The 9,339-nt window shown below is 42.0% G+C and overlaps 1 pseudogene; it reads left to right on the top strand.

The window, feature by feature from the left end:
* Positions 1–6,147: 6,147 nt before the first annotated feature.
* Positions 6,148–7,015, top strand: LOC119537635 (annotated as a pseudogene).
* The last annotated feature ends 2,324 nt before the right edge of the window (positions 7,016–9,339 follow it).

Below are 9,339 nucleotides of genomic sequence, written 5' to 3'. Positions count from 1 at the left end.
AATATGAAGCCAGGGTTGACACTCACAGTGTTAGAGAAGTGGTTCTCAAAGAGAGTTCCCCAAACTAGCAATATCAGCATCACTTGGAAACTTGCTAGAAATACAGATGCTCAGGCCCCACTCCAGACCTATCATATTGGAGACCATGGTGTTGAGGCCCAGCTTCTGCATATAAATAAGCCTTCCAGATGGTTCTGAAGTACACTGGAGTTTGAGAACCACTGCTCTAGAGCTTTGCCACCCAAAGTGATCCATGTACAGGCAACATTGGCATCACCTGGAAACTCTCTTGAAACCCAGGATATCCTGCCCCAACCTAGACTTCATGAATCAGAATCAGCAATTTAACAAGCTCTCCAGATGACTGGAATGCACATTAAAGTTTCAGCAATATGGGGTGGGGTGGGGTGGGGGGTGGGAAATAATGAGTTTTTAGTGGGAGAAGCTGCTCAATGTCATAAATGGGAGGCAATAATCATCAACCAAGGAGGTATGCTTCACCTACAGAGAATTTATCAACTCAACCTTATCATACAGGCATCCAGAGATTTCAGAATGTAGGAATTACCGCTGTCAATGAAAATATGTTGTTTCCCTCTGTGTGGTGGGATGGAAAGTAGGCTTATAAAATCATAAATTGAGAAAGGCTGATGGGGAAAGCATGATCACCCATTGCAAGCTAAAGTTATGGGGAAACAAGTAGTATGAATAAGCAGAGGAGGTAAGTTATATAAAAATAACTAAGCAGACTAGTATAAAGCAGACACCATGAGGGAGAGAAGGAAGAAAAAGTAGCTAATCCCTGGAGTTTGCCCTAGTGTCTCCCAGCATCCCAGCTCTGGTTTCAATTCAGGGGTGCCCTCACCATAAGCATATTTTCTTGAGATAATTTGAAAGTGTCTCTACCTCTGTAACTATATGCATTCACTTTCTGCTGTGGCCACCCCAGAGTGCTCACTGTAGAAGGAAAAAAAAGGAAGAAGCTGGCTTCATTGGGCAGCCACAAGCCTTCTCCAGGTTCCAATTGCTAGAGAAGACTCTGCCTTGAACAATACTTTCCTTCCTGAGATCTGCTCCCCACCACAAAAACTATCTGGGAGACAGAAAGGTCAGCAACAAGCATCAGCCTGATGGAAAATGCTCACATTTTCCTCCCACACAGAAATTCAGTAAAGGCTTCAGCAGCTGGGCTCCCTCCGTGCCCACGCACCTCACCTCACCTGGCAAAGCATCTGCTCTTCTTGCACCTTGTGCTTTGCCAAGGTAAGATAAGAAGAGTTTGAGGCATGAGGGAGGACACAAAAATAATAAAATAAAATAAAATAACCCCAAAGGATAATGTTCAAGCCCTAATCCCTGGTCCTGTGAATGCAACCCTATTTGGAAAGAGGGTCTTTGAAGATGTTATCAGTTACGATGAGGAGATGGAATTTGCACAAAGACAGAGGGAGAAGACAGCCATGTGATGGAGACAGAGTCTGAGTTATGCCACAAGCCAAAGAAGGCCATGGATTGCTGGCACAGTATTGCCAGAACTCTACAGACTTCAAAGGAAGCACGATCCTGCTCACACTTTGATTCAGACCTCTAACCTCCAAAACTGTGCAGCCATAAATTTCTATAGCTGAAAGCTACCCAGTTTGTGGTGCTTTGTGATGGCAGCCCTAGGGAACAAAGACAACCGTATACCACCTAAGACTGGTTTCTCAATATCTGAGAAAGAGGATTTTCTAAAATTGTGGGCTTGATAAGAAAGAAGACCTTGCTCCTTAGGAGAGTCTGTTCTGTTCTATGTATATCACAGATCCCTGTGAATAGCTAAGTCCATGATTCATACTGGCCAGAGAAGAACATCCCTCAACAAAAGTGCAAACTATAAAATACTGATGAGAGATATACTTATGAGATGTGTATCTCCACGCTGCAATGGCCGTGAGCACTGGACGGGTTCCATCCATGTGCTCAAACCATGGAATACAAAATAATCAAATGAAGAAGGCTGCTTGGATTTTCCCATGCTTCAGCCAAGAGCTTACCATGCCCATGTGAAAAACCCTGTGTTCCCAAGAATGGCCAGCTCTCAATCTGTCTTCCACCTCAACCTATTTAACAGGTAGCTGACCTGTAAGATATAAATCCTTGCACACTTCTCCAGGGACTAGCTAAATTTATTCCTTTTCCTCTCTTACCTAAGAAATCACAAAGGAATAAAACTGAGAAAGGAGGATATTATCATGTGAAAAACCTTGAGTATGCTCTGAATTATTTTTTTAAGTAAATCATTTACAGCTTTGGAACTTTATTAAAAAATAACAATGCACTTTTTATTCAGTCATTTAACAAATATTTACAGAGCACCATCTATGTGCCAGACAGCATGCCAAGGGCTGAAGCAAAAACCTCAAACAAAACAAACTCATTTGCTGTTCTGTTTGGGAATCACACCATTGGAAAAAAATAAGTAATTAGAAAAAAAAGGCAGGTTACAGAATAATATGTAAAATAGGATCACAGTTGGGTAAAAATACACAATCCAAACATCAATAAATATGCACATATAAAATTCACAAAGAAAGCTCTGGTAGGTTATCCTCTAAATCAGTGGTAAGCAAACTTCTTCTGTAAATGACCAGCTAGTATATATTTTCGGTTGTGTGGGCCATACGGTCACTGTTGCAACCTCTTGACCCTACCATTGTGGTACACCTGCTGCTATAGACAATACAAAAACAAATTAGCATGGTTGTGTTCCAATAAAACTTTATTCACAAAAACAGGTGGCAGGCCGGATTTGGTCCTCAGGTTGTAGATTGCCAATCCCTGCCCTAAATTATTAGAAGTGTAGTCCTTTAGAGGAGTGAGACTTGGGAGAGATGAGTTTAAATGAGAACTTTCACTTTTATGTCATGTACTTCCATTTTGTTTGAATATTTTGTTCAGCACTGAATTCTCAATCCCTAGCACAGTGCCTGGGACATGGCAGACACAAATAAATAGTTGTTTAATAAATTAATAAGTGGAGGAGTGCAATTTTTAAGAATAAAATTTTAACATATAAACAAGCAGTAAGTGTAATAAATATTAAGATAGAAGAAACCTAGGACACTCTTAAGCACAGAAAAGGGAAGCCAATCCCAGACTGAGCATCAAGGATGGGTTCCCACAGAAATGAGGATCCAAACTCGTTAAAGACCCACCATTGTATATGGTGATATTGAGGCTGAGAACAGTTAGGCCTCACAAACGTTAAGCGGCCTACAAATTGCCAGACCACTTAATCAGATTTGAGCAGCCAGCACAAGTGGGAAGCTAAGAAGTATCTGGGTTCAAGCTGTGTCCTACAGGGCAGCTCCTGGGCTCTGAAAACCATGTTCCCTGACCCCAAGCTAGGACACACTGGGACAAATGGTGGAAGAAGAGCCTGACTCCCTGAGTGGACTCATCTACTTTCGATGATGAAATTGGCAAAGTGGAGAGACCCTCATCCTTCCTGCTGAAAGCGGATTTTGAGAAACAGTGAGAAATTGCAGGTTTGAGCTCTTCCCTAGAAACCTATGTCTGTGGACAATTACTCCTCCATAGCAAACTTACTATCAGTCACTTCTCTTGGGACAGCAGCCAGTGAACAGAGAGAAAACAAAACTTCTACTCTTTCTTGGAAGCCCCCACTACCTACCACTCCTAACCAATCTCCTAAAGAGGGGATTTAAGCCTACCTCAAAAACTTGCAAATGCCTTCGTAAGAAATTTCAAGTGAAATCCAGCTTTGCCATTGAAGTTTATTTAAGAGAAAGAGACCAAAATAGAAAGGTTAACATTAAATAAAAAGAGACCACAAAGTTTCAGTTATAGCATACTCTTTGCAATTATCTTGCATTAATATAGACATAGAGGTTCGAAAAACCTGCATTTTCACATGCAGAAAAATTCCTCTTTGAACCTTTGTTAGTTCTCATTATCTGTTCTAGCTCAGAAAGAAGAAATGTTACATTCTTTCAGGGACTTGTGCATGGATCTTTGGCTCCACTAGCTGGTCATAATTTAAACACAAATGAAAGAGAAGTGGCAGTGGGGGGAAATGTAGCTAGGAAATAAAGGAGCCAAGAAGCTTTGCTGCCCTATAACATGACCCCTCTTTTGAAAGGTCAAATGCTTAGAAGAAACTGAGTATTGAGTTACTCTTTAGGGACCCTGCAACTGGTGCTGAATTGGCTTAGGCTCCCGTGTGGAGTTCATGGGTCTGCAACCGTAATCCCCTACTGAGTTCTAGGAAGAGCCCAATACTTTTCAATGCTGGGCAGAGGGGTTCTTTCCCAGCAACAGAAAGTCCTCAGACAGTCTCTCTATGACCCTAGCTTTCCTCAGGGCACTCTCCCAGCTGTTCCCTCATGTATCTTAGGTCCTCTCCTATTCTCAACACCTTTAGGTCTTTCTGCATTCCAATAGCTTTTTTAATCTATCAGCATTTCATCCAGAGGAAAGTTCTTGGTAGTCAGGGTCCACGCTGAGCCCTCCAGTGATGGCTAAATTGATCCATCAATAGCCCCCTTGAAGATTCTTTGAGAGCCTTTGGAACTGCATCTGGTAAGAAAATCTGAGATGTACTCTTTGATCTTGAGGCATGCTGTGGGGGGGAGATGGGGGATAGGAACAGAGCCAAAGAGGAGATGAGGATGGACGCAGAAAAGAATAGAAGCAACATTTCCCAGGTAGAATCGAACAAACATTCCTTCTGCTCAAATGAGTCTTGGTAGAGGCCCTCAATTTTTCTTTATTGTCTCCATGGACACAGGGTAATTAATACAAACTGTGTCCCAGAAATGGTTTTATTGACTCATTCCCTCCAATGGTTTTTCTGCATATCCAGGGGTTATTGCCTTGTAGCTCCAAGGGCACTATAGCATCACATCAGTGGATATTAAACTCTTTCCTTTGACATTGCTATGTTCTATGGCTTAAGGTGCATGTTGCCTTGAGAACAGAAACAATGACATTGATTTCCTTATTTCCACAGCTTTTAACACATAATCCAGAATATAGTAGGTGCTCTTTGAATGTTTGATGAAAGAATGAATAAGTATATGAGTGATATTCACAATAATTCAGAGTTAGACTGCCCTGGAATAATTTTGAACCAAATAAGTCTCTTGGTGAAGCCCTCCTCCTACTTTGATTCTTCATTGTTCTATCAGTATATTGATTATATTCATGGAGTATGTATTTCTTAAACACCCTTTATAACTGCATGCTACTAAATTTCAGACTTAATAACTTTTCATGGGAAACCCGCACTCTATGTTGGGAGTAATCTCATGGGATTCACTTTAGACCATTAGCCTTTGGAAGATACTCGGAGGATGGAACACATATTATATATTGGAGATAACCACCCATTTCTGCTGTATCCCTTCAGGTTTCTGGACAGGAGCGATATCCCAGCCAAATGAACCATCTTTACTCCTAGACAGAAATTCCCAGATTCCCTTTCCCTGAGCTCAATCTCTGCTCATGATCAGGGATTCCCTTTAATTTCTTGACCTTCAAGAAATTTTAGAACTTTCTTACAACTAGGGACTCCCAACTTCTTCTCTTCAGGTCATGTCTGTAGGGTTCATTGGTACACTGACACCTCTTAATCAGGAGGTGATGTAGTGACTGAGAATGGGGCCAAGAGTCAAAGCTCACCTCCACCACTTGCTAGATGGGTGGCCCGATTTAAGTTTCTTACCCTCTCTGTGCATCAGACTTACCCTCTCTATGCTTCAGGTTTTGCATCTCTAAATGGACACTACACCAGAGCAATACCTCAAAGTCTAGTTGTAGGGATTGAATGAGCTAATCCAGCAGAGCATCTGGCATACAGCAAGAGGTCAATCCATGTTAGTTGTTGTTTGGGTAACAGTACTAGTTAATGTTAGTGGTAGTAACAGCAGTGTTGGTAATGGTGATTAATAATAGTAATTTTTATAGACATTGTGGTATATAGTAAAAGGAACACTCACCATTAGGGAAATGCAAATCAAAACACAATGAGAGTGGCGGCGCCCGCGCTCGCGGCCACTCTCCGCCGGCCCGCGCTCCGCGCTCCAGTGCCCCGCGCTCCTGCGTCCCGCGCCGCTGCGCCCCGCTCTCGTGCGCCCCGCGCCCCGCGACACCCGCCGACATGCTGCGCTGCGGCCTGGCCTGCGAGCGCTGCCGCTGGATCCTGCCCTGGCTGCTGCTCAGCGCCATCGCCTTCGACATCATCGCGCTGGCCGGCCGCGGCTGGCTGCAGTCGAGCAACCACCTACAGACGTCCTCGCTCTGGTGGCGATGCCCCCAGGAGGGCGGCGGCAGTGGGTCCTACGAGCAGGACTGCCAGAGCCTCATGGACTTCGCGTGGGGGAGAGCGGCGGCCGCCATGCTATTCTGCGGTTTCATCATCCTGGTGATCTGTTTCATCCTGTCCTTCTTCGCCCTTTGTGGACCCCAAATGCTTGTCTTCCTGAGAGTGATTGGAGGGCTCCTGGCCCTGGCTGCCGTGTTCCAGATCATCTCGCTGGTCATTTACCCGGTGAAGTACACCCAGGCCTTCGACCTGCACGCCGACGTCGGCACCACCTACATCTATAACTGAGCCTACGGCTTTGGGTGGGCGGCCACCATCATCGAGATCGGCTGCGCTTTCTTCTTCTGCTGCCTCCCCAACTACGAGGATGACCTCCTGGGCAACGCGAAGCCCAGGTACTTCTACACCTCGGCCTAACGGGGCCGCGAGCCGGAGGAGAGCTCCACTGTCCCGACGGGTCCAGGGAAAGAAACTGCTTTCTCCAGACAACCTCGAACCTGCGTTACAGCAGCGATAAAGCTGTTCCTATCGTTAAACTCGTCAAACAAGCTAACAGTAATTTGAGGAGAAATATTTCTTAAATGGTGTTACTGTTTCGTATTCATCGTTTATATATGTTTTGTGGAGTAAAATAAGATATGTTTCTTTAAACTATTTACCTATAATATACTACCATGTGCTTTTATCGTATCTATTCATAACTTCATAACATTTATACTGCATTTATACTGCTTCCAAGTTTCAAATAACTTGTTCAAGCTTCTGTTTTTTTCCAGAGTAAATGGCTTTAGTTTATTAAGGGCTAAGGATAAGAAGGAAAAATTGGTAACATTTGTCAGTGGCCAAAAGAAACACAAAAATTAAATATTTTTTCACGTCTTTTTAGCTATTTAAAGAAGCAAAATAGTTGCCTAAATGCATATTGTCTATGAGAATTTCTGATTAATTTTCTGAATAATTGATTTTTTGCCAAGTTTCATGTTGACTTGACAGGTTGTCTCACATTTTTCCACAGCCCAAGTCTCTTGCAGTAAGGCATCCTTTGGGCATGAAATGTTGATATGCTTTTCTCTTTTAAAGTGGTTTGTAGGGTTGGGGTGTGGGAAAATGCTGTATTAATATTGCACTGATTGGTGTCTGTATTCCCAGGACCAGAGTAGGCCAGAGTGAAAGATGGACTTGGTCTAACTCATCATGATGGATGGATATGACCAGTTTGTGAAATAAAGCATTAGTAGGGTCTTTTCCGTCACAAAAGTGCCATCAGATAGTCTAAGGAGAAGAAATTGCTTGCATTTTTCATCTCAGGTTTGATTTGGCTCTGATCATATAGATTCAGCTTCTGATAGAAAAAAAAAAAAAAAAAAACACAATGAGATACCACTTCACACCCACAAGGATGGCTATTATTTGAAAAACAGAAAATGGCAAGTGTTGAAGAAGATGCAGAGAAATTGGCACTCCAGAGCATTGTTTGTGGGAATAGAAAATGGGGCAGCCACTATGGAAAGCAATATGGCAGTTCCACAAAAAGTTACATACAGAATTATCATATGACCCAGCAATCCCACTTCTGGGTATATACCCAAAAAGAGTGAAAACAGGGTCACAAACAGATACTTGTACACCAATGTTCATAGCAGCGTTATTCACAATAGCCAAAAGCTGGAAACAAACCATTTGTCTATCAACAAATGACTAGATAAGCAAATTGTGTTACATACACAAATGGAACATTATTCAGCCATAAGACAGAAGTAATGAGACATGCCGCAACATGGAAGAACCTTGAAAACCTTATGTTCAGTGAAATCAGCAGGACCCTTAAGGACAAACATCATATAATATCATTTATTAAGAGATGGTTAGAAGTAAATTCTCATAGATAGAAAATAGATTAGAGGCTATCGGGGGGTGAGGAAAGCTGAAAAGGGGGAATGTTCGCTAGTAAAAATAAATAAATAAATAAAATTTTTTAAAAATAGTACTAACTAACTAGTTGATATCAAGTTGGAAAAACATATCTGGACTTCTGGCTAGGGAATTAAACTTTTTTTGTGCATCATATCAAAAAAACAGAAACAGAACAAATAGGCAGAAACCATAAGAATTCAGTTTGAGATTCAACATAAGAAATGAACTCCTCTGTAAACACACACACACGTATATAAAGGATACACACAGACCTGTGTTCAAACTCCAGTTCTATTTCTTGCCAGCTTTGGACAATTCTCTTTGCCTCTCTAAACCTTAATTTTATCCATCTGTAAATTGCATATAACCTTATAATATCTGTCATAGAGTTGCTGTGTGGATTTAATGAGAAAATGAATCTAAAGTATTTAGCCCCAGAGTAAAGCCCCAATAAACAGAAGCTTTTAAATACAGATGATCTGATTCCTCACCTCAGTTCCACTTCACTTAGTTTTTTCAACCACTTTCTTTCCCCAAGCCTCAAAAAGACACATAATTTTGCAAGACAAAAGACTGAATACAACTAAGCACCAGCTGTTCTTTATCAACTAACCCTAGTGTGAGCAATACCATTAAAATGCATTAGTTAGTGCCTCCATACTAGAAGGCAGGCTCAACCCAAGAAGGCAGTTCATTTCCAAACCCACATGTTCACCAGCCAAAATGAGCCACACATCCCTCACAGGCGCTTTGAACAGCATTTCAAGGTCACTTTCTAGGACAGGAAATTGTCCCTCAGCAGTCACATAGCTGACATTTCCTTTCTTTTGCCTGCAAGGCCCCGTAAGTCTTCTGATTGGAATCTTTTAACCTTCAAAGATTGTGCCACAGGTAGAAGTTATGGGCTGCTGCGTGCCTGGATCTCGGGAAAGCGCTCTCTCTACTCCAAATGTTTCTTTAGACACAACTGTTTTTTAAACATATACATACAAGAACTAAAGAGGTTTTATAGGAATACAAAGAATCATTTTCCACCTTTCAACCATTTGAAAAACTTGAAAATCCTCTCAAATATTTTATCCATGATTTTGAGCATT

This window comes from Choloepus didactylus, chromosome 6 (genome assembly GCF_015220235.1).
Source record: "Choloepus didactylus isolate mChoDid1 chromosome 6, mChoDid1.pri, whole genome shotgun sequence".
Taxonomy (NCBI): Eukaryota; Metazoa; Chordata; class Mammalia; order Pilosa; family Megalonychidae; genus Choloepus; species Choloepus didactylus.
This window is presented reverse-complemented; position numbering and strand designations above follow the sequence as displayed.